The sequence below is a fragment of the Microtus ochrogaster genome, chromosome 4 (assembly GCF_000317375.1).
Source record: "Microtus ochrogaster isolate Prairie Vole_2 chromosome 4, MicOch1.0, whole genome shotgun sequence".
Lineage (NCBI taxonomy): Eukaryota > Metazoa > Chordata > Mammalia > Rodentia > Cricetidae > Microtus > Microtus ochrogaster.
This window is the reverse complement of record NC_022011.1, coordinates 83,004,073-83,012,298: the sequence shown is the minus strand read 5'-3', so window position 1 is coordinate 83,012,298 and position 8,226 is coordinate 83,004,073. Positions and strand designations below refer to the sequence as shown.

Here is an 8,226-nt window from a genome sequence, read left to right as displayed (position 1 = left end):
AAAAAAAAAAAAAAAAGAGTCCTGTTTAATTGTCCACCTTGATCCTTATGACTGCTCACCACCCCGACTACGTTCTTATTTCTCTTCATTAATTTGACTTTTCTAGGTGTTGATTAAACCAACACACTAGAATTGTTTCAAACAAATCATGTGGGGAACGAGTAACCTGTTTATACCAAATTGCTTCCAGCGTGCAACAATAACAAAATAAGAAAACTGACATAGGGGGAACAAAGGAAGCCCCTAGGGAGTGAAGTCCTGAGTGTATTGTAGACATGGGCGTTAGCCATAATGAGGACCAAGGTCTTGGGCCCATGGGGAATTGGCAAAGCCTTTCCCCATATGGGTCAAGCTCAAAATTGGTAAAGCCTTCTTCTTCTAGACCATGTATGATGAATGTTTATGAACAATTGATCAGTGTATGCAACCGCAGCTTCTCCCTGCCAGATGTTTATAGTCTGAGATTGCATGTCTACAGACATCTCCAATGGAGACTAGCCATGCGTGCTTTTGGTAATAAACACCACAAGGTTCCAGCTTGCTTGCCACAGTAGGTTCTCTCCATCAGAGTGCACACACTCAACCTGACCCCAGCTTTTCTGAATGTGGACCTGTGTATCTACAATTTCTTCATTCCCTCAATTCCCTTGTCAGGGTTCCGGATCCCAGCCTTGTGGGTCACAGGACTGAGACATGGAAAAAAAAAAAAAAAACCACTGAGAAAGAGAAACAATGGTAGAAAGACCGCAAGCTCATCAAGACTGAGATGTGTGGAGGAAACAACAGGAGAGCTGCTTGCTTGGGAAAGCCGTCCCTGTGAGCATGAGCTACACCCTGTCTCGGCTGGCTATTTACAGAGCTTCCTATGGGTAGCTGCACTCCAGTGAGGCTGGCCCAAAGCTCTCTTTCCCTTTCCAGAGGCTGAGGAGACAGACTTCTCCTGCGTTGTTTTGTAGTTATTTTCAATGATGTGCCCTACCCCTTGAAGTGCCTAGCTGGCTCCATGACAACTTCCTACTCTCCAGTCTTCTCATAGGCTAGGCACCCTGACTAGGAGACATGCGCCTTCTTGGCTTTGCTCTTCTAACAGGAGCAGAGGATTGCTACACGGACTAGAAATGTGACGCTTCTCTCTGTGATCGGAAACCTCACGCTCAATAGGTGAAGAGAAAGGGAAAGAGGAGGCCTCCTTTAAAAAAAAAAATCTCTACTTGTGGTTTGAAAATAAATAGCTTGCATCATCCCCAATTCTCACCATACCGTGAGTGATGAACTTCCAGAACATACATAGACGGAATGCCCCGATTCAGTTAACAATCTACCTCTAGTCTCCAGCACCTTTCTCTGACTGTAAGTCAGAGCTGGATAAGATTATACGCAACTAGGGGTTGGGGCGAAGGTCCAGGGCAGGGGCATGACTGTCATCTCAGATGAAGGTCAATGACCCTTCCCTCCCCATTCCTTCCACCAGAGAATGTTGAGCTCAACGTTGTGAAGGCTTGGGTAATCATATCTTCTCTGATTTGGAGACAGCCATGTCATACCCAGAGAACAGAGTTCCAGAGCAGATTTCTTCATCATCTGTTTTCTGTGTCACTGCCAGCGATGAGTTCTCATTTATTGTTCTAGCTATCGTGAGCTCCAGAAAACGTCTGGTTACTCTTCTGCCAAACAGAGAGTCAGGTTTGGAAAACTCCCCCTCTGTTACTCTCGTTTACAGTGAAGAAGGCAGCCCATGAGAGAGCAGGTGCTTCCGTTTTTAGATGACTCTAAGTATAGAGCAGCCACAGTCTTGTCTAAGTTGTACCCCATGACTCAGAATGCAAGCGAGTATTGATCAAGTGCTATTGTATGGCAAGTACTTCCCGGTGAGAGAGATGTGGACACATCTACCTGAGAGAGAGCAGGGCCTTCCCCTTATAGCAGAGGAGACTGGATGCCCTAAAATATATTCTTGACATTTTTGTTTGTTTGATTGATTTGTTTTTCAAGACAGGGCTTCTCTGTATATAGCCCTGACTGTCCTGGAACTCACTCTGTAGACCAGACTGGCCTTGAACTCACAGAGATATGCTTGCCTCTGCCTTTCAAGTGCTGAATTAAAGGCGTGCACCACCACTGCCCAGCAACATTCTTGATTAGGCAAATAATTCTGGGGTTTGAGTAAGATAAGATGGAGGTATTGAGGGTATGAAATCTCCCTCCCTCCCTCCTTCGTTTCCTGTGCTGTTTACTGAGCAGATCTACCTAGAAGCTGTCAAATAAAAAAAAAATTAAATCTTACTCCAAAATAAAGGTTAAAATCCAAAGTTTCCTCCATTGGCCCTTTCTAGTATACAACGCTGGCTAGTTTTAGTGGACACCATCCAAACTTAAAGATGCTCCGCAGATTCTTTTAGAACTGGCTATTTAATTAGTCGGTGAGCCCCATGAGGGCTGGAAGAGGAGACAAGTGCATTTCTTCCTTCCTCATGTTCTTTCAAAATAAAGTGGTCAAAAGAAAACCACAAGTATGGAGAAGCTAAACCTTGAAACAGATCATCTGCACCCCCAAGGTTCTAGTTTATGGTTTCTACATCCTGTCTTATCTAATTCACTGATTTTACTTGTAATTTCACACCCCAACTCTGTTTTCACGCTTGACTTCTTAAATTCTGGCCCAGACAATGGCCCCTGCTCATTTTTCCACATTCAAACCTTACCTGTGCTCAATAACAAGATCGACAGCCAGGTGAGATGGTCAGGCTCCACGTCTTCTCATTGCTCTTGTGTGAGTGTTTCAGTTCCAGCTTGGAAGGGAGAGGGGAAAAATAGCCTCCTGGGTGCTTGTCAAAGCACACACTCCTGTAAGCATAGGCAAAGATAATTTTCAGGGCCTTAAAATGACCTGAAATTAAGTTCAGTTACAATATTACAACAAAAAAGTAAACCATTTAGACGACTCTTAAAACTAGGCTACAAAACTAAGCCAATGAAAAGCAGGGGAAAAATAAGAAATCAGTTACTGAAACAAGAAATCAGTTATTGTTTAGCTACATGGCAGTTCTTTATAGCAAAGAACTCATATTGAATAGAACATTTCAACCTCCTGGTTAGCTGGTAGGCAAGGTAGACAATTGTAATTTATTCAGTCATTCAAAACCCATTTGTAGAATGCCTGTCATATGTCACAGAAAGCACTGGTCTAAGTTAACAAACACAGGCCTTTGTCTTCTCTAAGTTTATATACTGCACTGTATTAATGCTCTTACGTTGTTCTAGTTTATGGTGAATTTTCATGCTTTCCTGTTTTAGCGAATAGTGGTTGAATAAAAGAGTTATTGTTGAGCCTTATGCACCATTTCCTGGTAACCAAAATATGGATCTTACGACTTATTGTAGATTTTCTTCTCTTTTTAAGTTTCATTTTCAAAGTGTAATTTTAATTCAGATTGAATGAACAAGAAGAAAAGTGAGAGCAAACTATAAGAAGACACTGCTGTATCAAACGTAAATAATGGATTGTGAACATACTCATAGACAAATGACCTGCCTTCATCACTCTTGCACAGTCATAGGTACGTGTGCTGATGCAACCTTGAGTACTATCAGCTCACAAGACCATGAAGGGTTTTTTATTCTTTCACCCAGAGGTGGCATCTGAAGCCTGGGGTTCTTTAAACAGAATATCTAAACTCCCAGGGCCTCACAGGGAAAGAAACGAGAGTATTACAGAGAATGTCTCAAGGATTCAGATTGTAGGTCTTGAACTAGATTCGCTCTGTAACTTCTTCCTCTTTTGTAAATGCATTGAAATAGTTCTTCCTTTCATCTCCAGATAGCAGATTTTTAGAGCTGAAAAACATATTAGAAATGCTCTTTTCTGATTCCTTCTCTTTATTTCAGTGAATGAGGAAAGACTTACTATTCACCAGACCTACTTCTTTGCCACTACCAGCAATCAAGTGCCACAGTTCTTTTGAAACACCTCCCAAACCTTTACTGCCACCAGGCCAGAGTAGGTTATTTCTTATGTCTTGACCGGTCCCAAAGTCACCATACTGTTTTTCTTGCCTTTCATCTTTTAACTTATCCTGGGAAAGCATCCAGATCATATAGCATGAAATGAACTGACATGTTCCCATGTGGGGAAAACGTACCAATCTTACTGTGTGGTCAAAGGATAAGGTTCAAAACCCAGATAAGGTGAGGAATTCCTACAGGTTGGCCCTAACTTACCTTTTTAGGCCTATCTTTTGGTAGTCCTCTAACAGTCAAAGTTCATTAAATACTTAACTAATGTTCATATTTTCTAAGCAGAAGTCTAGCCTCGAGATAACTGAAGTTTTTTTTTTTGTAGCTAGGTTCATGCAAGGTTAAAAGTGAAAAAGACAAAAAATGAACAGAAAGAGGTGAGTAGGCTGCATTTAAAAAAATAGTTTCAATTCTGTTCACCTTCTTTTAATTTTCATATCCTTAAGCCCACTCTTGGCTCACTGTGATTTTTCCTAGTAAACCGTATAGTATTGCACTTTTGCACTAAAATCGCACAGACTATAGAGCGATTTTGCCAGACAAAACCATTAAATTGGCAAAGCAAGATTTTTTTTTTAAGGACAATGAAATCAGGCTTTAAATTAGAAATAATTTGGGCTCCAGAAAGTGGAGAGCCTCTTCAGTTTCACACACTGCCTTCAAGAAGCTTCGGGAGATTTCCTCTCAGTAAACTAAGAGAATATGCCCAGAGTTTCCTCCACAGTAGAAATAGAAGCAGTCATCGCTGACAACCTATTCTAAATCCACCACACAACTGAAGCTTACATTTTAATCTCTTGATTTAGAAGGGTCAAGGTCATGCTACTTTGGGAAAGGCAGAAGGCAGGGTTGGACTCACAGACTTAAGCCCTAGCTTGTATATTCTATTCTATGAAATGACGAAACTAACCAAGAAGAGAATTGACAGGATTACTGGAGGCTGAGGTTAACCAAGAGGATGATAGGCTTCCCTGATGCCAAACAGAGGCGGAGGAGAGCAACACTGGCAAACCCCAGCCGGGCGGCCATCTTGTGGGAGGAGGGAAGCCGGAAGTACCCAGTCTAGACGAGGCTTGAGAGCTGCGAAGGGGCCGTGTGGGAGGGACTTGGGAACCTGAGGGCGGGGCGGAGCGGTGTCGCCTGGGCTTGGGGGCGGGGCCTGGAGACGGGGTGGAGCCTGCCGCGAGCTTGGAGGCGGGGCCTCTGCAGGGTGGAGATCTGCATCTCCGACCTCCAGGCCGGGGCGGGGCCTGGGGCGGGGCGGAGCCGTGCCGCGAGTTTGGGGGCGGGGCCTCTGCAGGGTGGAGACCTGCATCACCGACCTTCAGGCAGGGGGCGGGGCCTGAGGGCGGGGCCGAGGCGGGGCGGAGACCCCGGGCCGCGGTTGTCCAAGGTAGCTGACAGGGCGGCTGCGGCTCGCCCCTCCCTTTCTCGGAACGTGGTTGGGCAGCTGCAGCTAGCCCACGCCGCGGTGAGAAGAGGGCTGGGCTGGGGGCGGGAGATGCCGGCGTTGTGCTCGTTGCTCGGCCCTCTGCGAGCACCGGCAGCCGTCTCCTCGCAGCCCGGGCTGCAGACCTAGCAGGTGAGATGAGCGCCGGTAGGATGGACCTGCTGGGTCTTACTCCTGCCCCTTCCCTGGGGTCCTGACCAGTGGGCAGCGCCAGGCTCCGGTGTCCCCGGCCTCGGCCCGTTGCAACGCCTATTCCCCTCTGCCCCGCATCGTCTACGCCTGAAACCTGCGGGGACACTCGGGATGGTCTGCGCAGAAGGGGCGACTTGTCCCATCTGCTGCCAGAGCTGCGTCCCCAGGGTGCGGAGCGCCCCGTTGCACGTGGGACCACCCTGTCATCTCGGACTTTTCACTTTATCTCAAGGGGGGGGGGCAGTATCTGCCCCTCCTGAGCGTCTCTGCCGAGGTACCTGGTGCTTTGCGCCAAATTTTCTCCTTCTTTACGGAGCACCTGACGTGACTCCTATGCCCTGGCTTTCCATTTTCACGGATGCCAGCTGCCCTGGGGGCCATCTATTCGCTTAGGGACTCTGCACTCTTTATCTTGGCGGGCCAAAGTCTGTCCCTGGTAGACAGACGGGGAAACAGGCTGTGGATAGGGTGCCTGTTGATGTTTAAGAGTTCTTTTATAGCTCCACACGGCACTAGGTTTTTCTCATAGAGAAAGGATATTGGGTGTTTGAGAAAAGAACAGCCCAAGAGTTTAAAGCTTTCTCTTTCAAGTTAACAATGCACCACATTTTAACTCAGTAGCAATTTAATCTACAATTCCAGTGCTTTGGTGATGCTATCTAAGGCAAATATAAAGTGACTAAACGTTTGTATACTTCATTTTCAAGTGTCTGCCCCAATATACTGGCTTGCATAGCGGCAGTTCAACTTGTGTGTTCTGTAACAAGCTTTGTTTTTGTAGATTAAAGAACTGGATGTCATTTTTTTTAAACTTCCTTTGTTGTGGTTCTTGTTCATCTTAAAATGTGCCTTAGAAGCATTTTTTTTGGTTTTGTTTTGTTTTTCATGTTTAAAGTGGTATGAGATAAAACTTCAGACTTATTTTTAATTTCCCCTTCCTTATTTTGGAACAAATGCTACTGTTAAGTCCCGACTGGCTTTATTTTGTAGCTGAGGCCAGGCTTGAGCTCTTCCTGCCTCTGCCTCCCTAATGCTGGAGTTAAAGTGTGTGCCATCATGTCAGGCTAGTTTTAATTTTCATTTGCTTCGGGAATTGCTGCTTTTATAACACTGGAAAAATTTAAAGCAGGGGGAAAAAAACAGATTACTTTTTAAAGTTTTTTTTTTTAATTTTCAATTAATCGGAAGTTGAACCTGGGTCTTTCTTTACCTATTGGTCATCACCTCGATGAAGAGGTCTTTGTTCATTGTCAGCAGCCACTTAAGATCAAACTGAATTCAACTCTTCCGTAATGGGTGGGTCTAAATCAGAGACTGGTAACTTTATGACACATCCCAAACTGGTAACTTTTTGGACTATCCAGTACTTCTGTTATTGGTGATCTGTAATGGCAGGTGTGTCTGCAGAGCTACTTAGGACAATGGATGCTCTTTACTTGGTTACCACTCTAATCCTTTCCATGAGGTCTACAATCCCTCTGCCCTCTCTCTCACCCTCTTTTGGTTTTCTTTGATGGTTAGGGTTTTTGTTTGTTTGTGTGTTTGTTTTGTTTTGATTTTTGAGACAGGCTCTCAGTGTGCAGCCCCGGCTAGCTTTGAGCTTGTGGTCCTTCTGCCTGTCTTCCAGTGCTGGGTTTCTAGCGTGGGACACCACACTTGGTACTAGGACTGTTGTTGCCATTTCTTGAAGGCCTATTCTGTGATAAGCTGTGAACTAAATATCCTTTCTATATAGTATCTCCCTCGGGATGTTTCCCTGCTCATTTTGCAGTTAAGGAAACCGACTGAGGGAGGCAAAGTATTGATCCAGGTTAAGGCTCAAAGTCTGTTAGTCTTTTCACTTAACTATTGCTAATTAAGATTGATATTTTAAAAAATATACAGCTACACTGTTGTTCTTATGTGGTCCAAATAGGGATTATGGATTATCCAAGTAAAGAAATATAGGAAACTTGGAGAAAGCATCAAAAGTCTAGGCCAGATTCTCACCGCCTTTCCAAAGTACACACTGCAAAGTACACATTTCTTCAGGGCTCCAATGTCTAATACTCAAATCTGATTGCTGATCAAATCCTTCAAGGGTTACCATGTGTAACAACCAGAATCTGTCTATGTGTCCCAGCCAATACCTGGCTATGTGTCCCAACCAGAACCTGGCTATGTGTACCAACCAGAACCTGGCTATGTGACCAGCCAGAACCTGGCTATGTGTCCCAACCAGAACCTGGCATATGTACACACTAGAACTTCTCTATGTATACCAACCAATGCCTGGCTATGTGTACCAACCAGAACCTCTCTGTACCAATGAGTGTAATTCGGTAAAACTCAAAATTTGGTGAACATTGTAGGACTGGTTTCTATTGATTACTCTTGTTTAATCCTGGCAGAAAAAAAGAAATGCTTGTCTTAGTCTCAGTGAGATGTAAGGTTTTTCCAAGGGTTTGGCTTATAGGGAGCAGCACAGGAAATATTCTCTTACACAACCCAGCTATCAATCGATGATCTTTGCTCTGTCACCCCAGTGTTTTGAATGTGGTGTGGGTGTTCAAGAATTTAGCCAAGCTTTG

At 44.6% G+C, this 8,226-nt stretch overlaps 1 protein-coding gene and 1 long non-coding RNA gene across 3 annotated transcripts in view; one reads left to right on the top strand and one right to left on the bottom strand.

The window, feature by feature from the left end:
- LOC101991800 overlaps positions 1-5,053 on the bottom strand; it is a 32,901-nt gene extending 27,848 nt beyond the window's left edge. Inside the window, exons 1-2 of the long non-coding RNA XR_258235.3 lie at positions 4,925-5,053; positions 2,703-2,844 (exon numbers count right to left, since the gene is read on the bottom strand). This is a non-coding gene — a long non-coding RNA (uncharacterized LOC101991800). The remainder of the gene's footprint in view (positions 1-2,702; positions 2,845-4,924) is intronic.
- Positions 5,054-5,403: 350 nt separating this feature from the next.
- The window catches only part of Gpr155 (G protein-coupled receptor 155), a 40,028-nt gene continuing 37,205 nt past the window's right edge, over positions 5,404-8,226 (top strand). For both annotated transcript variants that reach the window (XM_005346578.3, XM_026778677.1), the window contains exon 1: positions 5,404-5,596. The gene's annotated coding sequence lies outside the window, so the exon portion shown is untranslated. The remainder of the gene's footprint in view (positions 5,597-8,226) is intronic.